Below are 18813 nucleotides of genomic sequence, written 5' to 3'. Positions count from 1 at the left end.
TGGAACTGATCCATTTATCAGCAGTGATAATCTGATAGTATAAGATGGCAACAACCGATCATTAGAAACTCTCTACGGGGAGTTTTTCTGCTGAAAATATGTCTGCGGATTCTGTCTTTACCAATTCCCTTGATTATTATTAGTAGTTTATCTGTGATACTGTAGGACACAGAAGATCTGATTTATTATTGCATTTGCTCCTATTTTTTGTCTAGTTTTTCCTGTTTCAAGGATGTTTTTTTTTTATTCTTATGTGCCAAATTCTATCTTTTACTAATGTTTGCTTGTTTAAAGGATCGTGCACCTGTAAGTTCTAAAAAGGCACACAAAAAAAGTTAAGAGACAAAAGTAAAGAGCATTTTTTATTTTGTGGAAAATTCATTAATTTGCATGCGCCATTTTGCAGAACTTGGAGAGAAAAAACTGCAACGAATACTGCAAGAAAAAAAAAAAGAAAAAGAAAAGTGACTTTAAAAAAAAAGCAAATGATGAATCGGACTCAGAAACTTTCTTCTCTGTCGGAAAACGGTTTCTCTGTGAAGGGAGGTTGACATACTTGCGTAAACCACTAGGTGGCGCTCTGCGTGCATAACTCCAACAACTAATGGACAAGTGTAAAAAATAAAAGTTAAAAAATAGGAGAAAACAATAAAAACGATGATTAATGCATTTTCATTTTTTGATGCCTAAATGGGTATTCCAGTTTCTGAAAACCCCTGTTCCCCAGCTGCAGTTTATTAAAAACAAAGTAAATTGTGCTTTACTCACCCTCCCTGGGTCCAGCACTGAGTCTCCACTGCTGCTCCCGGTATCTGATCTCACTGTCGAATCAGGTAGAGCCGCTGAGCTCACTTATTGGCTGCAGAGCTGTCGACATGACGTCAGCGCTGCAGACAATAATACAAATCAGGAGCAATGACTGAAACACTGCAACAAAAAAGAGAATTGTTTGATGTCACCATTTTCTGGCACCCATAACTTCTTTATAACTTTTCCATCTTTGGAGGAGGTCATGTGGGGGGGCTTTTTTTTTTGCACGCTGAGCTGTAGTTTTTATTGATATCGTTTTGGTGTAGATGAGGTTTTTCTGATCAATTTTCATAGTATTTTTTTTTTGAGGAGGCATTGAAAAATGACAATTTTTGATATTTGCGCGTTTACCTTATGGGTTAAATCACTTTATATTTAAATGGGTTGGACTTTTTTATTTTAATTTCTTTATTCTTAAAAGGAGAAAAGTGGGTTGAGTCACTTGTTTTTACTTTTTTTACATGAGTTTTTAGTCCCTATAGGGGACATTAATCTGCAAATGTTTGATTATTTGTACTATATATTGCAATGGTTAGTGAAAATCACTTTCTCCTGTGGAGCCATGTCAAACGGAAGGGTTAAAGGGGTTGCCCAAGACTTAATCATTGATCACTAGGATAGGTCATCAATGTTTGATCAGTGGGGGTGTGACACTCTGCACCCCACCGATCACCTGTTATCGGTGTTGGCGGCGGCCGGAACTACTCAGTTGCGGAGCTGCACAACTCCATTGACAGTATATTGGCCGCGGCCGGGTACTGCGCATCCGCCACATATTCAAATCAATAGGGCGTGTATGTGCAGTACACGGCCACGGCCACTATTCAGTCGATGGAGCTGTGCAGCTCCACAATTGAGCTATTTAATGCAGATACTGTATATCAGCATGTAGGCCCAAACTCATTTTTGGGGCAAATTAAACGGGGGTGAGAGAAACACTAATGAAATTTGAGTAAAATTTCCCAGTAAAGACACTTTTAAAGCAGATCTGTTACCAATTTTCGCAATACAAACTGAATACGTTATTGAATCAATGTATAGGACCTGATGAAGCAGGTGTGCTTACTTTGAAAATGCATGTCAAGATCTCAAATTAAAGTGAGTATTTCAGAAATGCTCATTTTAACTTTAGACTTTCACAAAAAAAAAAAAAAAAGATTATACAGCCACCTCCTCATGTTTTTACTTTGTATTGTGAAATTTGGTGACAGAGCCACATTTAATGCTTCCACAATAAGTTATTGAATAGAGTTCAACGGTTTCAATATTTAACGTTCATTGGAGAAAGTGAAGTAATGTGATTATTTATCAAAAATTGCACATTACATTAAAACATCGGATTTATTAATGGAAGTAAAACTATTTCAAAGTTTGCAGACTCCAATACAGATTTTTTTTAAAAGATTCAGTAAAACTTGTATTTTATTCATTGAATCCCTAGTATGTTTGTATGTATAGGAGTCCGGTGGGCGGTACTACTAGTGATTGACAGCTCTCTCTGCATGCACAGTATAGGGAAGACTGTCAATCACTAATAGCACCGCCCACCGGACTACTATACATACAAACACCAGGGATTCAATGAATAAAATGCAAGTTTTACTGAAACTTTTCCCACCAATATATATATACTAGCTATTGAGCCCGTTCTACGCCTGGGTGGCGAGCATTTTTATTGGTATATGGTCTCCCATGCTGGTATTTGTGCTGCCCCCATCCTGGTATTTGTGCTGCCCCCATCCTGGTGTTTGTGCTCTCCAATCCTGTTCCCCCATCCTGTTATGTGCTGCCCTCATCCCTATCCTGGTATGCATGGCGCCTCTCACCCCCAATCCTGGTATGCATGGCACCCTCATCCCCAATCCTGGTATGCATGGCACCCTCATCCCCAATCCTGGTATGCATGGCACCTCTCATCCCCTATCCTGGGATGCATGGCACCCTCATCCCCAATCCTGGGATGCATGGCACCCTCATCCCCAATCCTGGTATGCATGGCACCCTCATCCCCAATCCTGGTATGCATGGCACCCTCATCCCCAATCCTGGCATGCATGGGACCCTCATCCCCTATCCTGGTATGCATGGAACCCCTCACCCTCAATCCTGGTATGCATGGCACCCCTCTTCCCCAATCCTGGTATGCATGTCACCTCTCACCCCCAATCCTGGTATGCATGGCACCCCTCACCCTCAATCCTGGTATGCATGGAACCCCTCACCCTCAATCCTGGTATGCATGGCACCTCTTATATGGTCTCCCATGCTGGCATGTGCTGCCCCCCTCCTGGCATTTGTGCTGCCCCCATCCTGTCCCCACCATCCTATCCTGGTATGCATGGCACCCCTCATCCCTATCTTGGTATGCATGGCACCCCTCATCCCTGTCCTGGTATGCATGTCACCCTCATCCCCATCCTGGTATGTATGGCACCCCTCATCCCTATCCTGGTATGCATGTCACCCTCATCCCCATCCTGGTATGCATGGCACCCCTCATCCCCAATCCTGGTATGCATGGCACCCTTCACCCCAATCCTGGAATGCATGGCACCCCTCACCCCCAATCCTGGTATGCATGGCACCCCTCACCCCTAATCCTGGTATGCATGGCAACCCTCACCCCCATTCCTGATATGCATGGCACCCCTCACCCCAATCCTGGTATGCATGGCACCCCTCATCCTGGTATGCATGGCTCCCTCATACCCAATCCTGGTATACATGGGCTCCTCACCCCCACCCTGGTAATTATGCATGGCACTCCTCATCCCTATCCTGGTATGCATGGTACCCCATCCCTCATCTCTATCCTGGTATGTATGGTACCCCTCATCCTGGTATGGATGGTACCCCTCATCCCTATCCTGGTATGCATGGCACCCCATCCCTCATCCTGCTATACATGGTACCCCTCATCCCTATCCTCGTATGCATGGCCCCTCATCCGAATCCTGGTATGCATGGCACCCCCACATCTCTATCCTGGTATGCATGGCACCCCTCATCCCCAATCCTGGTATGCATGGCACCCCTCATCCCCAATCTTGGTATGCATGGCACCCCTCACCCGCAATCCTGGTATGCATGGTCCCCTCACCCCCCAATCCTGGTATGCATGTCACCCTCATCCCCATCCTGGTATGCATGGCACCCCTCATCCTGGTATGCATGGTCCCCTCACCCCCCAATCCTGGTATGCATGGTCCCCTCACCCCCCAATCCTGGTATGTGTGGTACCCCTCATCCTGGTATGCATGGTCCCCTCACCCCCCAATCCTGGTATGTGTGGTACCCCTCATCCTGGTATGCATGGTCCCCTCACCCCCTAATCCTGGTATGCATGGTCCCCTCACCACCAATCCTGGTATGTGTGGTACCCCTCATCCTGGTATGCATGGCATCCCATTCCTCATCCTGGTATGCATGGTCCCCTCACCCCACAATCCTGGTATGCATGGTACCCCTCATCCCCCAATCCTGGTATGCTTGGTACCCTTCATCCCCCAATCCTGGTATGTGTGGCCCCCTCATCTCCCAATCCTGGTATGTATGGCACCCCTCATCCCCAATCCTGGTATGCATTGTCCCCTCACCCCACAATCCTGGTAAGCATGGTACCCCTCATCCCCCAAACCTGGTATGTATGGCACCCCTCATCCTCAATCCTGGTATGCATGGTACCCCTCATCCCCCAATCCTGGTATGTGTGGCCCCCTCATCCCCCAATCCTGGTATGTATGGCACCCCTCATCCCTTTCACGCTGCACACATACAAAAAAATAAACACTTATACTCACCTTCCTTCCCTGTGCTCCAGCACTGCTGTGTCCTGTTCTCCCGGAGGCCGGGGGAGAAGTGTAGCGCCGGAGTATGCGCGTGCCCATATTGCGCTGTCCGGCGCCATTTTGCTGAAGACACACTGCAAATGTGTCTTCAGTAAAATGGCACCGGATAGCACTATGCGCATGCGCAGATTCTGACGCCTTCACTCCTGCCCCGGTGTCCGGTGAAGGGAGGCGCCGCGGCAACACTCCTCCCGGTCAGGTAAGTATGTAAGTATGGCGCCGGAGATTGCGGTATGCGTTCAGTGTCTACGCATACCGTGATCTCCGGCGCCATACACTCCTCTTATCTGTAACGGCTGGATGCGGTCTTCTGTCTGGAGCCAGACTGCGCGTCACGCATGCGCACTCTATAAAGGCTTCAGACAGAGATGCGCATCTCCCGTTATATTATAGATCAATCTGATCAGCTCCACCTGCAGGTCAGATACCATTTTCACATGACAGATTATCCTTAAAGGGATAATTAAAAATAAAAATAATTTAGTCCTGGATAATCCCTTTAAATGTCATATCAATCAGCTTTCTATTTTACCTACAAAAAAAGTAGAGGGGTCACAGCTCTTATTAGGATGTCGACAATCATTATTGATCCTCGAGGCAGATTTCTGATTTTATTGGGAACTTTAAATGATGAAATGATCGGATTAAATCTTATGTCATCTCATCCCCTCCTTTTTTCATTTGATAAAATTTAAAATTACTGAATTATGTGAAAGTTGCATCATTAGGGTTAGGGTTGCTTGCTTTTCTTTTAGATTCTACATCAGGGTCATCTCATGCACTGTCCAAATCACAAGCTCAAGCTGGCAATTATCCCTTACCTGTCACATGGAGAGAACACAATCCATTGTCTGATGTCATCACTATACAGTAGATTGGATTCTGGTTAACGCTACACATTCTCTGTGTGTGGTCGAACCTGCATGAAAGCTCAAAAAGATTGTGAAGGCAACGTGTCACCTGAAAATGACCATCTGTTTAAATCTTATTTCTTTATGTATTTTTAAACAATTTTTGGCAATGTTTTTTCCTCATATCATAATTTGTATTAAAAATATATTAAAAAATAAAGAAAATATATAAGGCTATGTGCCCACGATGCAGAAATGCTCAGGATTTTTTCCTGAGTGTTTCTGCATCTCCCTGGCAGAAAAAAACGCATGCGGATTGTACATGCGGATTGTACATGCGTTTTCCTGCCAGGGACATGCGGAAATGGAGCGTTATTCACTGACATTTCCGCATGCGGATTGACAAGCGCTTTCTAAGCGATTAGCATCACTTGGAAAGTGCTTGTGACAACTAGGTCACACTATATAAATCCATGCAAACAGCATGGATTTATATAGTGTGACCGAAAGAATGGTAAAAAATAAAAAAATATATATATACTTACCCTCCGATGGCCCGCGCTGGCTTGTTTCGCTCGGTGCCGGCAGCAGTGGATTGAAAGACCTGCCGACGTCAGCGTCGCGTGACCCGTCACATGACTCTGACGTCAGCGCAGGTCCTTCAATCCACTGCAAAGTGCCGGGAAGCAAGTAGGAGTGCAGCACGGGCCGCCAGAAGGTAAATATACATTTATTTTTTATTTTATTATTTTTTTAATGGTACCTGGGTGTGGATGAGACTCTCCTCTCCTCTACACCCGGGTACCATCCGCACATTAGAACGCGCCAATTACTCAAGTACAGATGCAGTCTTGCGGAATTGGCGCGTTCTAATGCAAGTCAATGGCGGCGAAAACGCAGCATTTCCGCAAAATAATTGGTAGTGCTGCGTTTTTTTCCGCAATGATAATCCGCAGCGGAAATTTCCGCAGCATGTGCACAGCACATGCGGATTATCATTGTGGAACATTGCTGCCCTTCTTCCATGCGTTTTTAATGCGTTTCCGCAGCTGCAAAAACGCTGCAGAAGCGCATTAAAAACGCATCGTGGGCACACAGCCTCAATGTTGCAGTTTTCACTTTGGCCACTAGGGCTTTTTTAAGCTCCAACTTTTTGCTATTTCAGGAAATCCACAATTGTGCTTGAAAGTTTGTGAACCATCCCTTTAAAAAATTCCATATTTCTGTATAAATTTGACCTAAAGCAACACCAAATTTTAACACAAGTCCTAAAAGTTGATAAAGAGAACTATATCAAACAAAGGAGTCAAGAATAGTAGACTTCGTCACCTTTTTAAACGAGGAAAATGATCCAATATCAGTGACAAAAGTATGTGAACCTTTGGGATCAGCATATAATTTGAAGGTGAAATTAGAGTCTGGTACTTTGAATCGATGGGATCACAATCAGGCAGGCCCGGACTGCTAATCTGCCATATCGGGCATATGCCTGGTGGGCTGGTCTGTTAGGTCATAAAATGGGCTGCCTGGCTACTGCTGTCAGTGTAACAATGTGCATCAAATGACTGGACAACTCAGACTTCTAAAGGCCCGGTCACACATACCGAGATCTCTAGCGAGATCGTTATTACGTCACGGTTTTGGGATCGCTGGAGAGTCATTTCGTGATCGCTGGGGAGCTGTCAAACATGCAGAACTTCCCAACGATTTCGGCTGCCCCAACGATCTAACTAACGATCTCGGCGGTCGTTGGGACGCTTTCACACAGCAGCTATTTCAACGATCCACACCTTGATAGGGACTGTACTGTGTCACAAAGGCATGCATAAAATTATTTTTCCGCGCCCCCTCATCTCTGCAAAATCAGGACTCAGTCGAATGAACGGATATCAACAGCCCGGAGAATTCTGCTAGGATGTGCAATCCAGCACGAGGTCAGAAACAAAGGATGGAATCGCTATTCTGTTGCCTTCTTTATGCACGGCGGAAAATGAGAACGCTGTAGCGACCACCAATCGGGGACGAGGGGCGCGGAAAAGTCCAATTCATGCACGCCTACGTGTCTCAGTTCTGAATCGCTAACGAGGTCGTTGATAAGGTGTCAAATACAGCGATGCACACTGCCCAGCGGGAGCGCAATGACCCAGGAATGGTCCAATGGTCCAGGAAGCTTTGTAATGATCAGCAATCTCACAGCAGGGGCCTGATCATTGCTACCTGTCAGACATAACGAGATCGCTAGCGAGATCGCTATTGCGTCACAAAAACCGTGACGTATCAACGATCTCGCTAGCGATCTCGTTATGTGTGACGGGGCCTTAAGAGTTTAGGATGGGCAATCCAGACACAGATTTGACTTTGAAAAGCTGGTCTTGAATATTGTTCACTAATTAATAGTTTCTAATGCCTCTAACTGCAGAGTTTGCTCTGAAGAGTTTGTCATTGTCAGAACAGTCATTCACACAGGTACCATTCCTCCAGTATTCACTGGGAAAATACTAATGTGGTTACAAAATGAGAGTGTTCATGAAGTAGAGCTGGGCTATGTTAAGGTGGCAAGGGTTCCAGAAGTGACAGGAGCCGGGCTGAGACCTTGCAAATCTAAGTATCTGTATATACACACACTGCACAGTACCACTCCTCCTGTCCTGTATATATACACTACACAGTACCACTTCTCCTGTCCTGTATCTATATACTGCACAGTACCACTTCTCCTGTCCTGTATATATACACTGCACATTACCACTCCTCCTGTCCTGTATATATATCCTGCACAGTACCATTCCTCCTGTCCTGTATATATACACTGCATAGCACCACTCCTCCTGTCCTGTATATATACACTACACAGTACCACTTCTCCTGTCCTGTATATATACAGTGCACAGTACCACTTCTCCTGTCCTGTATATATACACTGCATAGCACCACTCCTCCTGTCCTGTATAGATACACTACACAGTACCACTTCTCCTGTCCTGTATATATACAGTGCACAGTACCACTTCTCCTGTCCTGTATATATACACTGCACAGTACCACTTCTCCTGTCCTGTATATATACACTGCACAGTACCACTTCTCCTGTCCTGTATATATACACTGCACAGTACCATCCTCCTGTCCTGTATATATACACTGCATAGTACCACTCCTCCTGTCCTGTATATATACACTACACAGTACCACTTCTCCTGTCCTGTATATATACAGTGCACAGTACCACTTCTCCTGTCCTGTATATATACACTGCACAGTACCACTTCTCCTGTCCTGTATATATACACTGCACAGTACCACTTCTCCTGTCCTGTATATATACACTGCATAGTACCACTCCTCCTGTCCTGTATATATACGCTGCACAGTACCACTCATCCTGTCCTGTATATACGCTGCACAGTACCACTTCTCCTGTCCTGTATATGTACACTGCACAGTATCACTCCTCCTGTCCTGTATATACACTGCACAGTACCACTCCTCCTGTCCTGTATATATACACTGCACAGTACCACTTCTCCTGTCCTGTATATACGCTGCACAGTACCACTTCTCCTGTCCTGTATATACACTGCACAGTACCACTTCTCCTGTCCTGTATATATATTGCACAGTACCACTCCTCCTGTCCTGTATATACACTGCACAGTACCACTCCTCCTGTCCTCTGTATATACACTGCACAGTACCACTCCTCCTGTCCTGTATATATACACTGCACAGTACCACTTCTCCTGTCCTGTATATACGCTGCACAGTACCACTTCTCCTGTCCTGTATATACACTGCACAGTACCACTTCTCCTGTCCTGTATATACACTGCACAGTACCCCTTCTCCTGTCCTGTATATATATTGCACAGTACCACTCCTCCTGTCCTGTATATACACTGCACAGTACCACTGCTCCTGTCCTGTATATATACACTGCACAGTACCACTCCTCCTGTCCTCTATATACACTGCACAGTACCACTTTTCCTGTCCTGTATATATACACTGCACAGTACCACTTCTTCAGTCCTGTTGTCGGAGAGGCGTCAATATTGGTTTAGTATTTTCAATATTACTATGGCCAAATAAAAATAAATATTGGAAAACCTGTTTAAATTAATTATCCCCAGTAATCCCTTCTCCTCTGGATAGATGGTAACTGTCCAATCGCTGGAGATCTGACTGTTGGGACCCCCATGATCCTGAGAATCAGAGCTCTGTAGAGCACCATGTAAATGGAGCTGTAGCCGATCATACGCACTGTGGCGCCATTCACATGCGGCTCTTCAAATAACTCCTTTTAGGAGAGTGAGGGGCACGACAAAGTAAAGCAAAATTCACTGATCGGGGGTAATGAGTGTTAGGGTACGTGCACACGATCAGTAATTGCTGCGGATTGCACGCAGCGAACTTGCGCTGCGTGCAATCGGCAGCGGCCAGATGTTACAGCATAGTGGATGGGATTTGTAGAAATCCCATGTCCACTATGTGTCTCTGTGCACCTGTGGACACGGATATGTGGCGCATCTTTCCAGACCGCAGCATGTCAATTTCTCTTGCAGAGATGCTAGTCTCCACAAGAGAAATTATATCAGTGTTGTTACGGATCCAGGTGGTGGAACCTCTGTGCTTCGGTGCAAGGAGGGACCTGAGGGGCGTAACTAAGAGCCTACTCGGAACGACCCTGGTCGCACGCCGGCTCAGTCGATTCCGTGAACCAGGGAGGGACCGGGCAGGAGAACCAGGTGCCACTCTAGGACCGACCTTGTGTGAGAGCAGGCGACTCCCATGGGTCAGGTGGCTGAAGCTGACAGGTACAGCGGGAGAGCACGTTAGGTAGCCTGATGGGTGATCCGGGTTGGCAAGCAGGTGAGCACGGCAGGTAGCCTGGTGGGTGATCCGGGTAGGCAAGCAGGCAGACACGGCAGGTGGCCTGACAGGTGATCCGGGTAGACAGGCAGGCGGTCACGGCTGACAGACAGGCAGGCGGTCATGGCTGACAGACAGGCTGGCGGGCACGGCTGACAGACAGACTGACGGTCACGGCTGACAGACAGGCTGGCGGGCACAGTTGACAGACAGGCTGGTGGGCACGGCTGATAGGCTGGCGGGCACGGCTAACAGACAGACTGGCGGGCACTGGAACCTGAGGGCTGAGGAGAGTGTTGGCACACAAACAACAACCTTGCACAGGCACCTCCATTTTGGAGGAGGTGCTTTATATAGGAGTGGTCCTCTGGCCATTGGCCAGGGACTCTTTAGGATGGCGCGCGTGGCCCCTTCAAGAGGGAGGGAACGCGCGCACGCGTGCCCTAAGCACAGTGCCCGTGAAGCTGAACGCGATGCGTGCAACAGCAGTAGCGGGAGAGCTGGAGGACGCCGGACCGGGACTGCAGCGGTGAGGGGAACGGCGTCTCTGCCTGGCAGGAGGCAGAGACACCGACGCTACAAGTGTAATGTATAGGATGCAGTGAATGGTTCAATGAACATATGCGGATTCACCTGCGTGCAGAGCTTTGGACGCAGCATAAAGTATACTGCGTTCAAAGTGCTGCCAATACCGACCGTGTGCACATACCCCTATAGTATGTGGGTTGGTGGGGTTTGTGTGGGAGGGCAGCTTTTTTGACCCAGTCCGGCCCTGCAATCAGGTGTAAGTGGGTAACCTGTTTATATTTAAAATTCAGGAATCCATCAACATCTGATCTTCACAACTCATGTTTGTGGAAGTGTATCATGGCCAGTCGTGTACTGCCAATGGCGTCATGCCATGCGGCTGCTATAGGGCCCGTGAGCTGAGGGGGCCGATGCCAGCGCAAGTGTCGGGTCTCCCCGGCCTGTCATCGCACATTCAATTGTATCGGTATCCTAGACGGCAATACAGTTGAAAGCAATGATGGAAGAGGGAGAAGTCAGTTGACGATTCCTCCTTCATTATTCTCCCTCAGCGGCTGACTGTATGGAGGACTATGGGGAGTGCATTATACTGTATGGAGGACTATGGGGAATGCATTATGCTGTATGGAGGACTATGGGGGTGCATTATACTGTATGGAGGACTATAGGGGGTGCATTATACTGTATGGAGGACTATCAGCCATCTTGTTGTGGTTTGCTGGCTTCTAGTCTTTTCCTCTGGTGCTGGGTTTCTTGGTCATGTGATCTCTGCACTCTTTATTACTCAGCACCTGGCTCCCATTCCCCGCTGGACATCAGTGTTGTTACGCTTGTGCTCTGGCTAAGTAGCCTTGTTTAGTTCTTTGTGCTTTGGTCAATTGTAATCCTGGGACTTCCTGTTCCACCACTTTTGTTTCCTTTAATCTTCGTTTCTGCAACTTACTTTTCTGTTAGGAGGTCTCCAGATTTTTGCTCCCAGTCCTTAGATCTTTTAGGGAGGAGGTCTCCTGCTTTTTGCTCCCAGTCCTTAGATCTTTTAGGGACCCCTTTCCCCTTCCTACAGGTCTTCGTTTGAGTTCAGTGTAGGAGTTTCGGTGAGGCTATTCATAAGGAATAGGGCACCCACCCCAGCGTAGGGTTAAGCTGAGTCTCAGTGCAGGGACAGCCTTTCCCTCCTATTCCTTAGTTCTAAGTTGCAGAACATAACAATGGGGAGTGCATTATATTATATGGAGGACTATGGGGGTGCATTATACTGTATGGAGGACTATAGGGGGGCATTATACTGTATGGAGGACTATGGGGTGTGCATTATATTATATGGAGGACTATGGGGAGTGCATTATACTGTATGGAGGACTATGGGGGTGCATTATACTGTATGGAGGACTATAGGGGGTGCATTATACTGTATGGAGGACTATAGGGGGCATTATACTGTATGGAGGACTATGGGGAGTGCATTATATTAAATGGAGGACTATGGGGGTGCATTATACTGTATGGAGGACTATGGGGGGTGCACTATACTATATGGAGGGCTATAGGGTGCATTATACTGTATGGAGGACTATGGGGAGTGCATTATATTATATGGAGGACTATAGGGAGTGCATTATACTGTATGGAGGACTATGGGGGTGCATTATACTGTATGGAGGACTATGGGGGGTGCACTATACTATATGGAGGGCTATAGGGTGCATTATACTGTATGGAGGACTATGGGGGGCACATTATACTATATTGAGGACTATCCAAAGAACAAAAAATCCAGAGTGAAAAACTTCTAAAATTTAATTTTAATGTAAATCTTTTAAAATGGATATATATCCAGAGACTAAGATTGTAGTGACACAAGAGGATAATTTAGAAACAGAAACGTTTCGGAAAACCTTCCTTAATCATTGTCAGCAAGTATCCCAGGCCCTCCAACGTTTACATCATATCCTGAGGAGGTGCGTGGTTACCGACAGCCAATGAAAAAAAGAGCTCACAAATCGTGAGATGATTGATGTAAAAGTAGAAACAGAAATTAAAATTCACGCAGTGACAGTTCAGTGCAGACAGCTGTCAGTAACAACTGAGCAACGATTACAAAAATTGGCAAGCACACAGCTATAGGGTGAGGTGCAGGTGGAAGGGAGTTGCAGACTCCACAAACACTAGAGTATAGAAATTTTCACCGCACACTCAGGAGATTCAATGCAAAAGTTTTAACGATATATAGAAAAATTGCACGTTTTTCTATATATCATTAAAACTTTTACATTGAATCTCCTGAGTGTGCGGTGAAAATTTCTATACTCTAGTAACAACTGAGCAGCAGGGGAAGAGGAGCAGGGACCTTATCAACTTTACCGCACGCAGAACGGCATAAAAAAAAAAAAACAATTCCTGAATTGTTGGTTTTTGCTTATTCTGCATCCCAAAAATCGGATTACACAGGGATCAAAAAGTGTCACGTGCCTGAAAATGGTACCAATAAAAACGTCAACTTGTCCCGCGTAGATAAAAGCGCGGTCAGACACTGTTTTGTGAACCTCTGAAAAGGACAATGCTGAACAGAGGACAGACGGAGTCCAGAGTAACTCTGCTGTCTCATCTTATTATAGTGAATAGATCCCTCAGGGGTTTCATCTGAATCACATCATTCGGAGATTTAGATGGAAACCCCAAAGTAAGTGCTCAGCACAGGATAAATGTGATCCAAAATGTTATGTAAAATGTTCCCAATAAAAGCTTCACATAAAAAGCCCCCACTCAGGTCTGTCATGTGTTAATGGAAATATAGGGGACTTCCACGTTACTGGTAGTACAAAGGCTATGGAAAAGTGAAATGGCTCCTCGCCCCCCCCCCCAAAAAAGATATCCAGCAAATTCTGCGTTCCCCCCTCCCTTCTGAGACCCACAGTGTGCCTAAACCACATTTAGCATCCACATGTTAGGCAGGGGTATGATTTCCAAAATGGGGTCACTTGAGGGGGTATTCTGCTCTTCTAGCACTTAGGGGCTCTGTATATGGAGTCCGCAAACTATTTTAGGAAAATCTGCGCTCCAGCAGGCAAATAGTGCTCCGTCCCTCCCGAGTCTCGCCGTGTGGCTAAGCAGTACTTCACAGCCACATATGAGGTATTGCCACATTCAACAGAAATTGTGTGACACATTTTGGTGCCTTTTTTTTTTTTTTTTACCAATTTCCCTATGTGAAAATGTAAAATCTGGGGCTAAAACAAAATATTTGTGGTAAAAATGTAATATTTTTTCTTCACTGCCCGATGGTATAAAATTCTGTGACACACCTGTGGTGTCAATATGCTGACTGCACCCTTAGATGAATTCATTGAGAGGTGTAGTTTGTAAAATGGGGTCACTTATGGGGGATTCTGCTGTTTTGGCACCTCAGGGGCTCTGCCACTGTGACATGGCACACTCAAACCAGTCCAGCTAAATTCTTCTCTTCTGAGCTTTGCACTGTGCCTCAAAAGTAGTTTTCGACCACACATTGTGTATTGGCGTACTCAGGAGAAATTGCACAACAACTTTTGAGGTCCATTTTCTCCTGCTACCCTTGTAAAAATAAAAAAATTGGGACTAAAAGATAATTTTTGTGGGGAAAAAAAAGATTTTTATTTTCACATCTCTACGTTATACACTTCTGTGAAGCACCTGGGGGTTCAAGATGTTCACCACACATCTAAATATGTTCCTTGAGGGGTCTAGTTTCCAAAATGGGGTCACTTGTGGTAAGTTTCCACTGTTTAAGCACATCAGGGGCTCTCCAAATGCAACATGGCATCCGCTCTCGATTCCAGACGATTTTGCGCAAACAATGGTATTCCCCCACATATGGGGTATTGGCGTACTCAGGAGAAATTGCACAACAAATTTTGAGGTCCATTTTCTCCTGATACCCTTGTGAAACAAAGTTAAATGTTCATTTTTTCCTTCCATATTGCTTCAGTTCCTGTGAAGCACCTGAAGGGTTAATAAAGTTCTTGAATGTGGTTTTGAGCACCTTGAGGGTTGCAGTTTTTAGAATGGTGTCACTTTTGGGTATTTTCTGTATAAAGGCCCCTCAAAGTCACTTCAAATGTGATTTGGTCCCTAAAAAATTGTAACCAATTCCAGGGCCCCACTTTTCAACTAGAAGCAAATGTGACATTATCCACAATCTTAAGTATATAGAACAAGGAACTGGGTAGATTGTTAAATAAATAAGATGCTGCTTCTGTCTGTATATAGAGAGGGGGCTCCCCTGAGGAAGTGCCAACAAAATGCGTCGTTGTTGAAGGACACATGCGTACCCGGCTCAGAGATCCACCGCAAATCTTAGGTAATCGAACCTAGTGTCAATTGATATCTCCACATGTGATTTAGCGCTTTAACTTAATTACAGGCCTTTTTATCATGCACTATATTAATATCTTGATAATTTATTGAGTGCACTTTCATTCCAGATTTTGAAATCCCACATTACTGGGGGGCAGAGGCACTGTCACTTTACCTTAGATATACAGTTATATGAAAAAGTTTGGGCACCCCTATTAATCTTAAGCTTAATGTTTTATAAAAATTGGTGTTTTTGCAACAGCTATTTCAGTTTGATATATGTAATAACTGTTGGATACAGTAATGTTTCTGCCTTGAAATGAGGTTTATTGTACTAACAGAAAATGTGCAATCTGCATTCAAACAAAATTTGACAGGTGCATAAGTATGGGCACTTCACCAGAAAAGTGACATTAATATTTAGTAGATCCTCCTTTTGCAAAAATAACAGCCTCTAGTCGCTTCCTGTAGCTTTTAATGAGTTCCTGGATCCTGGATGAAGGTATTTTTGACCATTCCTCTTTACAAAACAATTCCAGTTCAGTTAAGTTTGATGGTCACCGAGCATGGACAGCCCTCTTCAAATGATCCCACAGATGTTCAATGATATTCAGGTCTGGGGACTAGGATGGCCATTCCAGAACATTGTAATTGTTCCTCTGCATGAATGCCTGAGTAGATTTGGAGCGGTATTTTGGATCATTGTCTTGCTGAAAGATCCATCCCCTGCGTAACTTCAACTTTATCACTGATTCTTGAACATTATTGTCAAGAATCTGCTGATACTGAGTGGAATCCATGCGTCCCTCAACTTTAACAAGATTCCCGGTGCCGGCATTGGCCACACAGCCCCAAAGCATGATGGAACCTCCACCAAATTTTACTGTGGGTAGCAAGTGTTTTTCTTGGAATGCTGTGTTTTTTTTGCCGCCATGCATAACGCCTTTTTGTATAACCAAACAACTCAATCTTGGTTTCATCAGTCCACAGGACCTTCTTCCAAAAAGAAATTGGCTTCTCCAAATGTGCTTTTGCATACCTCAGCCGACTCTGTTTGTGGCGTGCTTGCAGAAATGGCTTCTTTCGCATCACTCACCCATACAGCTTCTCCTTGTGCAAAGTGCGTTGTATAGTTGACCGATGCACAGTGACACCATCTGCAGCAAGTTGATGCTGCAGCTCTCTGGAGGTGGTCTGAGGATTGTCCTTGACTGATCTCACCATTCTTCTTCTCTGCCTTTCTGATGTTTTTCTTGGCCTGCCACTTCTGGCCTTAACAAGAACTGTCCCTGTGTTCTTCCATTTCCTTACTATGTTCCTCACAGTGGAAACTGACAGGTTAAATCTCTGAGACAGCTTTTTGTATCCTTCCCCTGAACAACTATGTTGAATAATCTTTGTTTTCAGATCATTTGACAGTTGTTTTGAGGAGCCCATGATGCCACTCTTCAGAGGAGATTCAAACAGGAGAACAACTTGCAAGTGGCCACTTTAAGTAGCTTTTCTCATGATTGCATACACCTGGCTATGAAGTTCAAAGCTCAATGAGGTTACAAAACCAAAAAAAGTGCTTTAGTAAGTCAGTAAAAAGTAGGTAGGAGTATTTAAAACAAGAAAATGATAAGGGTGCCCATACTTATGCACCTGTCAAATTTTGTTTGAATGCAGATTGCACATTTTCTGTTAGTACAATAAACCTCATTTCAAGGCAGAAACATTACTGTGTCCAACAGTTATTACATATATCAAACTGAAATAGCTGTTGCAAAAACACCAATTTTAAGAAAACATTAAGCTTAAGATTAATAGGGGTGCCCAAACTTTTTCATATAACTGTAGCTCATTACAAGTACATTGGAAATAGTTGTTGAATTTTTAGCATATGCAATTCCTTTCTTTTCATGATTGTGACATGAGCTGTTATTTATGATAGAATTCATTTGCTATGCATGTGTATACTTAGAATATGTACTTTTATTAGAGCTTCTATTGGTGCTCTGCAGTTAGCAGTGATATAGGGTATTGCCTTTTGTCGTCCCTCGCATCTGACGTGCCTTGTTTTTATTATTGTTATTTGTTAATAATTTTTACTATCTAATAAATTAAATTGATAATTATTATTTTGTGGTCATGCTTTTGATTACCCCACCATGGTTCTGGTTGAGGGTTATCATTTTTTGATTTGATGGTTCTTCTATGACACTGTATTTATTATGGATCTGTATTGATTGAGATAATATCACCCTGCAACAAGACAGACACTCGGTCTGGGCGGAACTACAAGTCCCACCCAGACTAATGTAGCACAGGACTGCACCTACATCCCCCAACACGGTATCTGACAATCACTAGGCTCAGTGGTGATGCCGAGTATAGACAGCAAGACACTGCTACAGTGTGTACGGAGAGTATTCAGACCCCTTTAAATTTTTCACTCCTTCTTTCATTGCAGCCATTTGGTAAATTCTAAAAAGTTCATTTTTTTCTCATTAATGTACTCTCTGCACCCCATCTTGACTGAAAAAAACCCCCAGAAATGTAGAAATGTTTGCAAATTTATTAAAAACAGAAAAACTGAAATATCACATGGTCATAAGTATTCAGACCCTTTGATCAGACACTCATATTTAAGTCACATGCTGTCCATTTCCTTGTGATCCTCCTGAGATGGTCCTACTCCTTCATTGGAGTCCAGCTGTGTTTAACTGATAGGACTTGATTTGGAAAGGCACACACCTGTCTATATAAGACCTCACAGCTCACAGTGCATGTCAGACCAAATGAGAATCATGAGCTCAAAGGAACTGCCCAAGGAGCTCAGAGACAGAATTGTGGCAAGGCACAGATCTGGCCAAGGTTACAAAATAATTTCTGCATTACTCTAGGTTCCTAAGAGCACAGAGGCCTCCATAATCCTTAAATGAAGGAAGTTTGGGATCACCAGAAGTCTTCCTTGACCTGCCCGTCCAGCCAAACTGAGCAATCGTGGGAGAAGAGCCTTGGTGAGAGAGGTAAAGAAGACCCCCAAGATCACTGTGGCTGAGCTCCAGAGATGCAGTAGGAAGATGGGAGAAAGTTACACAAAGTCAACTATCACTGCAGCCCTCCACCTGTCGGGCCTTTATGGCAGAGTGGCCTGACGGAAGCCTCTCCTCAGTGCAAGACATATGAAAGCCCACAAAGAGTTTGCTCAAAAACACATGAAGGACTCCCAGACTATGAGAAACAAGATTCTCTGGTCTGATGAGACAAAGATAGAACTTTTTGGTGATAATTCTAAGCGGTATGTGTGGAGAAAACCAGGCACTGCTCATCACCTGCCCAATACAATCCCAACAGTGAAACATGGTGGTGGCAGCATCATGCTATGGGGGTGTTTTTCAGCTGCAGGGACAGGACGACTGGTTACAATTGAAGGAAACATGAATGCGGCCAAGTACAGAGATATCCTGGATGAAAACCTTGTCTAGAGAGCTCTGGACCTCAGACTTGGCCGAAGGTTCACCTTCCAACAAGACAATGACCCTAAGCACACAGCTAAAATAACAAAGGAGTGGCTTCAGAACAACTCTGTG

Source organism: Phyllobates terribilis, unplaced genomic scaffold, assembly GCF_046119375.1.
Source record: "Phyllobates terribilis strain yellow unplaced genomic scaffold, ASM4611937v1 Scaffold_13__5_contigs__length_258822181, whole genome shotgun sequence".
Lineage (NCBI taxonomy): Eukaryota > Metazoa > Chordata > Amphibia > Anura > Dendrobatidae > Phyllobates > Phyllobates terribilis.
This window is presented reverse-complemented; position numbering follows the sequence as displayed.